Source organism: Carlito syrichta, unplaced genomic scaffold (assembly GCF_000164805.1).
Source record: "Carlito syrichta isolate Samal-C Ts95f unplaced genomic scaffold, Tarsius_syrichta-2.0.1 Scaffold314685, whole genome shotgun sequence".
In the NCBI taxonomy this organism is placed as follows: domain Eukaryota; kingdom Metazoa; phylum Chordata; class Mammalia; order Primates; family Tarsiidae; genus Carlito; species Carlito syrichta.
The window spans coordinates 158,271-167,580 of record NW_007258781.1 but is presented as its reverse complement, the minus strand read 5'-3'; positions in this window follow the sequence as shown (position 1 = coordinate 167,580).

The window sequence follows — 9,310 nt, the reverse complement described above, 5'->3', positions numbered from 1 at the left end:
ACCTGTGCCAGCATCTATTTTTTTTTTAATTATTAATGATAGCCATCCTTATCAGAGTTTGGTGGTATCTCATTATAGTTTTGATTTCCATTTCCCTGATGATCAGTAAGACTGAGCATTTTTTCATGTATCTGTTGGCTGTTTGTATGTCTTCTTTTGATGTCATTTACCCACTGTTTAATGTTTTGTTTTGTTTTGTTTTTCTTTCAGTTCGTTTGAGTTCCTTGTAGATCATAGATGTTAGGCCTTTGTTGGCTGCATAATTTCCAAATATTTTCTCCCATTCTATGGGTTCTCTCTTTACTTTTCTAGTAATTTATTTTACTGTGCAAAAGCTTTTTAGTTTTATGAGGTCCCATTTGTCTATCTTAGCTCTTATGGCATTCATTTTTGGGGACTTGCTCAATAATTCATTGTCTACTTTGATGTACATATGCATGTTTTCTATGTTTTCCTCTAGGATTCTTATAGTTTGAGGTTTTATGTTTAAGTCTTTAGTTCATTTTTAGTTATTTTTTATAGGATGATAGCTAGTAGACCCATTTTATTCTTCTGCATGTGTTCAGTCATTTTTACTCAGTACCATTTGCTAAATATGGTCTCCTTTCCCCAGTGCTTATTATTGGTGACTTTGTCAAAGATAAGTTGGTTGAGAGACTGTGTTTTTGCTTCCAGAATCTCTGCCCTGTTTCATTTGTCTATGTGCCTATCCTTGTACCAATACTAGACTGTTTTAGTTACTGTAGCTTTGTAATGAAAGTCTGATGCTTCTTGCTTTGTTCATTTTGATGAGAATTATTTTGACTATTTGTGCTCTTTTTTTGTTGCCATATAAATTTCTGTTTTATAATTTCCAGATCTGAGAAGAATGGTGTTGATAATTGATGGGTATTGAATTGAATCTGTAGATTCCCTTGGGTAGAATGGACATCTTGACAATGTTGATTCTTCTAATCCATGAGCAAGAAATGTGTTTCCATTTGTTTGTGTCAGCCTTGAATTCTTTGAGTAGTGCTCTGTAAGTTCTCATTGTAAAGGTCTTTCACTTCTCTGCTTAGGTGGATGCCAAGGTATTTCATCCTTTTTGTGGCTATATTTTTTCTATCAGTTAAACAACAATTTGAACCAAGGTAGAACTTAGCACAAGTGTCAGTTTATTTCATCGTAGAGGTATACTACCTTATATTCTTCAGAGAACTGCTGACAATTCAACTATACAGTTCATTATTGGATGTTGACACAACTTTTAATTTATAAATGCATTGGGAATTGTTGCAGTCCTCCAATATTAGATGTATGAGTGAGGTTGATAGAAGGGGAAAAGAAAAAAATGAAGTTATACTAATATGCTTTGTAACTTCTCAACAGTAAGAAAGAGAAATTTTAGTCTTACAAAAAATAAAATGTATTTTCATTCTATCTTTCATTAATCCCATTTAGCAATATTCACTACTGTTGCCCAATTATCGAGGCTGTTTTTCTCTGCCAACTATTGACAACATTGTTACATTATTTTTTTACTTTGTATCAATGAGAAAAATTATTCATCTTAAGAATCTCAGTTTAATTTTTACTTTAATAAATTCAGTTACTGTGACATTAAAAATACCTTTATGAAAAAAAATATAGATAGATACACGAGGTTTGACAATGAAGTTTGCAAACATTCTACCATGCGCTTACATTGGCAACATTGAATGGACAAATCAGTAAAGTTTTATAACTTTGGTATAACTGTGTCTCACAGCTGTGTTCCTGTTGATGTGTGGTGGTGTCTTGCTGAGTGACATTCATTATAGTTGTCGCATGTTTTTATGTGCCTTTGCAAGAATGTCAGATCTTAAATTAGGGCAATGAACATTTATTTAATTTCTTATTAAACTTGGCAAGAGTGGAAGTGAAATCAGGAGAGACAGTTTAGTCCAAGTTTATGGGGATAATGCTGTGACAAAAATGGCAGTGTACAAATGGATTAAACCTTTTCTGAGAGGAGAGAATGGGTCACTGATGAAGAGAAATCAGGACAGCCAGTAACAAGCAAAACTTATGAAAACATTGCAAAAATTTGTCAAATTGGGCATCGAAATTATTGACTGACTGTGAGAAATATAGCAGACTAAATAAACACCATTGGAGAAACAATTCGGAAAATCTTAACTGAAAATCTTGGCATGAGAAACGTGTGTGCAAAAACGGTCTGGAAGGAACTCTTGCATCATGACAATGCACCAGCTCCCACAGTACTGTTTTCTGAGGGAGTTTTTAGCCAGTAAACAAGTAACTGTATTGGAACACCCTCCCTACTCATCTGATATGGCCCCCAATGACTTTTTTCTTTACTCGAAGATAAAGTTAACATTGAAAGGAAGACATTTTAATGACATTCAGGATATCAAGGTTAATACAACAACAGTTCTGATGGCCATTCCAGAAAAAGTATTCCAAAATTGCTTTGAAAGGTGGGCTAGGCACTGGTGTCAGTGCATAGATTCCCAAGAGGAGTACTTCGAAGGTGATATCCAGCAAGGAGGTATGTGGCGCTTTTTCTAGGATGAGTTTGCAAGGTTAATTGTCAGTCCTCATAGACATAGACATAAAAAGTCATATATTTAAATGAATTTTCAATTGAAGAAAATTCTAGAGCCGTTTCAAATCTAGACAATCTTTTTAAAGTACTATACTGAAATGCATTCTGAAAAAATTAAATAAAATAATCAGTGAATAATTACACTATTTCTAGAGTATATAACAAAGTAAATTCCTCAACGTGTATTATAAAGACTGTTCACCTTTGCAACTTAAATTCTTGCTTGTATAATAGTAAATAGATTCCTGTTTATGGATGTAGAGAGAGAACACTGTACTTAATTCCTGACCTTCTATCAAATACTGAATGTGAACAAGAGAAATATAAGTAGTTTGAAAAGTTTTCTCCTAAGGCAAGAGCTATAGATAAAATAAGAGAAAACATTACTTATGATGACCTTGTGAGGATCTTCCAGTCTGCAATTCACTCTTAAGTGACCCCAAGACTTTGAATGTATATATTAATATTATGTCATCATTAGTGTCAGCATGACAAGGACAGAGAAGGTTGATAAACATCTGTGATTTATATGCAAAGCGACAGCTATCTAGAGCAATTACATTGTTTTACAGTAACGTGTTCTTTATCAGTTTTAGCCAACTTTATAGGAAATTGACATTCTATTTGTGGTGTAGTGTCCAACGACACTTTAAAAGTACAACTTCAATTATTAAAATATTCCCTCTAACTTATGATTCTCAAATTCCTATGCCAGTAAACATATTAGAAAGGTTTATTTTTTTCTATTTTTAAAAAGATGACTGATTTATAAAATTTATTATTTAATATTTTAAAGAACATATATGAGCTCATGACTATATGAAGAACCTTGACTCATACTCTTTCCAAAATATTTTCTCATGGTATAATTTCTTAGCTGGCTTAGTCTTCATTGCTGTTTTTTTCTCCCCCTTGCATACTCAAGGTTGAAAGTGACCGTATTTCCAGTGAATTACTACTTCCAAGGCAGACTAAACATTTGTAGTAGTGATGAGGAGACATCTGGATAGTGTTTCTTCAGTCTTGATACTTTTAAAGTTTTCCTTTCCCCTTAAGTGAGCTAAATTGGCAGGTGGGAAAGATCTATGTGAAACATTTTATAAAAGAAAACAATTTCTGAGAGATTCAGTTATTCAGCCTATTTGACCATTATAGGGAATCATCTTTCAATACTCAGCTCATGTATTATGGTATAAACACTGTGCAAGTTACTAAAAGCAGCACTCTAAGATTTACAATATAAAAGAGGAGATAGTTTACACTGATGGAGAAGGTTTTTATAGTAGACACTGATCTAAGCACTTTATAAATATTAATGTATTTAATTCTTGTAGCATTCAAAAGAGGCAAGTATTACTATTAGTCATACTTTAGAAATAAAGACAAAGAGGTAAAGATAGGTTAAGTGACTTGTATCCAAGGTCACCTACTATGTAAATGGTTAGCTAACCAAGAAGCTAATGTCAGGGTTTGAGAAAGTTAATATGTGGCATGTGTTTTTACTTGCCTAAATTGGAAACAAAATGAGAAGTAGATACTGGAATACACACACACACACACACACACACACACACACACACACACACACACACAAATATTTTGTTTCCAATTGGAAAGAAAATGAGAAATAGGTAATGAACACATGTATATTTTATTTCCAATTTAGAAAGGTGAAAAACAGATGCTGCCTATTAACTCTCCTAACCCCCCACAATAGCCTCTTGGTTAACTAACCGGCTACATAGTGACATTGAACAAGTCGCTTAACTTATCTTCACCTCTGTCTTTATCTCCAAAATGTGACTAATAGTAATACTTGCCTCTTTCGGTTGTTATAAGGATGAAATACATTAATGTTTACAAAGTATTAAGATGTGTGTCTGCTATAACTACTCTGTCAATATAAACTACCTTCTCTTTAAATTGTTACACACACACACACACACATGCAAACATATACACATATTCAAGTTGTTATTTATAATGCTTATGTTGAAGAACATGGTATGGAATCTCTTAACCAAATAGGAAAGCTAATATTTTAACTTTAAATTGAACAAACCTATCTTTTGACAAGTAAGAAAACATATTCACAGGATTAGGATATAGACATCTTGAAAAGGCATTTTCATGTCTAACATATCTCCCAAAATTCACCAATCAGTTGAGTGACCACTGGGAAGGATTTCATAAAATAGCAAAATGTTAAGATTGTTACTTTGGTGTATCTTGCATCACATGGTATCATAATGTCAGAAGAAGCAGTTTACTCCCCAGTCTGCCTTCTTCAGTGTATAGAGCTTTTTTCCAGTGGCTTTAACCATTAAGTTCTTTCTCAATTAAAACTAGTCTAGTCTGTCTTAGAACAGGAAATCATGAGTGTCTTGCACTCTATTAACCTACTTTTCCATTAGCAGCTACTGTAGCTTTATGTATTTTGGGGGGACCATTAGTGTGTACTGGAGGTTTTAAATTCTCATGGGAGCATCACATCTATCAGAATGGTACACTAATTAAAATATGTCCAAGGGCAATTTATCCACAAGACTGAAAATGCTAGTCCATATACTTTTTCTCACACCAATTAGTTTCAGATATATGATCTACTGTGGCTTAACTAAAGTTATACAATATAGTAAATATAATTAAAAATTAAATGAATTTAGACATATCCATAAGAATAGCATTAACAAAGATATGTCTTAGAGTTGAATATAAATCCTTTCCATCATGAATTCTTGGTATATATTGAAGAGCAAAAATTAAATCCTCTTCCAAATTAATGTATACAGATATTAAAAATTGAACTAATTGTAAAATCTTACTAGCAGGCTCTTATGAGTTAAAATTTCTGATAACTAAGGTTTAAAAAATATTCCTAGCAATTAAATAACCTAGTTACCTTCAATTAGATGAATTATTTATGTCTGAATAGATTCAGGTCTTTTATCACCTTCAATTTGGTTTCTATTTCACTAGAATGGGTATAAGTACTTCAGGACCCAGAAGTCACACTTTCTTTTAGTCCACAATTGGAAACTATTAAAATATCCATAAGTATATAAATATATTGGATTATATTACTGCAATAAAATTGAATATAACTTTGTTAATATATGATGATACATAAAGATGTTTTGAGACAATAGATACTAGCATGAGTTCTTCAGGCATAAATATCAAGATAAATAGACTCAAAGAAAAGGTAAATATTTTGTAAACAAAAATGAATACTGAATGAAGAAAATAATAATGTATTTTGTGGTCCAAGGTATAAATAGAAATAGAAGAGATAAATTAGCACATAATTCAAGAAAATAGTAAATAGAATAAGTTATTCTAGAGCTCTAGCATTATTAAGTGGAAAAGTAGTAACTTATAACCAGCTTTAATAATTTAAGAATATATGCTCTAATAATCTTTGGGGAAGTCATTAAAATAATTGTAATATATAACAAGTTAAAAGAGATAAAGTGAAATAAAAATAGATAATTGATTAACCCAGAGTACTGAAATAAGAGAGATGAAAAAAACATAATATATGTAGGTAAAATAGAAAAGAAGAGATAAAATAATGGGAGATAATTATTAAATATATTAGCAATTACATTAATGTAATTAAACTTCATAGTCCAGTATATATGTCTATTTATGACTAATAATTCTCTATTTACTAGAAAGCATCCTATAGTTTTACAACCACAGCACCAGACACGGCCCTGGACAACAATGAAGAGGCCTCTTCGCATCATCAAGCGCACGTTTGTCTGAGGTCCTGGCCAACTCTGGGCATCCCTGACAGCAGGCCAGGGAAGAGATATCAGGGTGGGTGGCACTGTATGTAGCCCAATTTTTAAAAATAAGTGGTAGGACTAGTACAGTGATAATCTTGTTGATTCTATTAACACTTTGGACTCTTTAAAAAGTGAGATATAACATTCTTCCTTTCTTTGAATATCTTATCCATGGAGTTGTAACATATTATCTTTTTCAATCTAGTTTCTTTCATGTTCCATAATGTTTTTGAGATACATTCAAGTTGTTACATTTATTAGAATTGTATTCCCTTTTTCATGCTGAGTAGCATTCTATTATAAAAACAGCAAATTGTGTTTATCCATCTTCCCACTTTGGTTTAGGAACATCATGAAAAAAACTGCACCATTTGACACTTTGTATCATTAGTTTGAGCCATTAGACTTGGTGAGTGTTTATCTTATTCTAATTTGATTTGCATTTTGTTAATGATCAATGATAATAAGGATCTTGAAAGGGCTTATTTCCCATCTAAAGTCTCTTAATCTCTTCTTTGTTGAAGAATTTGATCAAAAATTTTGTCCATTTTATGGAGAGTGTCTTATTAGTGAGATTCTCATATATCCATTTCTATATGTATTCTATTTATCTTGCAAATATTTTCTTTCTGTCTTGACTGATCTGTTCATTTTCCTAACAATGTCTTTCAAAGACCATTAGACTATAATTTTGGTGATGTCAAATAGATCTTTTCTTTTTGGAATAAATGCTTCTTATATTCTAAGAAATCTTTGTCCAACCTTAATTCACAGTTATTTTCTGCTATAATTTCTAACAGAAGTTTTCTAGATCTAGCTCATATTTAGGTCTGTAATGGATCTCTGATTAAGTTTTATATAATGCAAGGTAAGGATAAAAATTCATCTTTATTAATATAGATGTCCAAATATTTCACTCCCATCTGTATGATATACGACTGCAATAGGCTAATAACTACTTCCAAAGATATGCCCACTTCCAAATTACAAGATTCTTTGAATATTTTTTAAAGTATTTGCATATGTAATTGAGGGCCATGAGAGGACAAGAATATTTTGGATTATCTGGGTGAGCACTGAATAACAGCACGAATGTCCTTGTAACAGAGATTCAGAGAGACAATGAGCACACACAGAGAGAATATAGTAATGTTAAGACAGAAGCAGATAATGGAGACATATGGTCTCAGTCAAGGAATACTGGCAGCTACTGGAAGCTAGAAGAGGCAAGGAACAGATTTCTCCAGGTAAAATAAAACCTTGGCAACACCTTGATTTTTGACTCAGTGAAACTAACTTCAGAATTCTGACCTCCAGAACTGTGAGAAAGTATATTTCTGGTATCTTAAAACACCAAGTTTATATAATTTGTTACAAGACACAAAAAACTAATACAGTGTAGATATGCCATATTTCCTTATGTATTTGTCCATTGATGACATTTGCATTATGTTCATGTTTTAATAATTAAGAATAATGTTGGCATAAGTCTTAGTGTACAAGTTTTTATGTGAATATATGCTTTCAATTTTCTTCAACATTACCTGGGAGTGATATTTCTGGATCATATGGTAAACTTATGATGAACTTTTTGAGAAACTGTTAAAGTATTTCCAGCAGCAAAATGTACATTCCCAAAACAATATTCTTGGTGTTAAATAATTATAACATATGTACACATTAACATAGATTTATTATTGTTGTTTTATGTCATTGCCTTTGAAATAGTTACAAAGTATATTTCTCCTCTCTGTTATGGAAGTAATTAACTTTACTGGTATTCTTTATTTTTTAACGTGGATTCTAGTTACTGACTACTGCCCTTTCATTTTATTCTGAAAGACTTTAGTATTTCTCTTAAAGCTGATATGTAAGTCATTCTCTCTCTTTTTTTTTTTTCCAATTTATCTGGAAATGTCTTAATTTCTCCTTTATTTTTGAGGGACAATTTTTCTTATCATATAAGTATTGGTGGAGAATTTTATCTTTTGGGTGTTCTTTTTAAGCACTTTGGACATGTCTTGGTCTCCATGGTTTCTGTTGAAAAATTAGCAGTTAACATTATTTAGGATCCTTTGCAAATGCAGGCTCAATTCTCTTGCTGCTTTTGAAATTCTTATTGGTCTTTAGCTTTTACAATGTAATTTTGTGCATTCATTTGAGTTTGTAAAATGTAGAGTTTGTTGAGCTTCTTAGATGTGAAGATTCATGTTTTTTCATGAAATTAAAAAAATTTTATTTATCCTTTATTCAAAAATGATTTCTATTCCTTTCTCCCCTCTGTTTTTGAGCACCCCTCCCACCCTTTGGATGCTAGAATAATTGACAGTGTCTCACAGGTCTCAGGCTCTGTTCATTTTGCTTCAGTAGTCATCATTCTGACTTTCAGAGTATGACATTCAATTGACTAGTCTTCAAGTTACTTATACTTTGTCCTACTTGCTGAAATCTGTTTTTGAACCCCTTTAGTAAATTTTTCAGTTCAGTTATTATACTTATGAATTCCAGAAATTACATGATTCTTGTGTATAATTTCTCTTTACTGATATTCTCCCTTTGATGAGGCATCATTCTCTTAATTTTCTTTGATTTTTGTTTTGTTTTGTTTTTTGTTTTGAGTTGGAGTTTCACTCCATCACCCAGGCTGGAGTGCAGTGGCACATTCACGGCCACCTCAGCGTCCACCTGCTGGGTTCTGGTGATCCTTCCACCTCAGGCTTCCAAGTAGCCAGAACTACAAGTGCGCACTACCACGCCCAGCTATCCTTTTCTTCTTTAGGCAAGATTTCTTTTTCTCTTTAAAAATATATAAGGTAAGGGATTTAGAGACTTTGATTAGTAGGTTCAATGTTTTTGATTCCTCAAGGAATGCGTCTATTGATTGCTTATTTTCCCCTGCAAATAGACCATAATTTTTTATTTCTTTGCA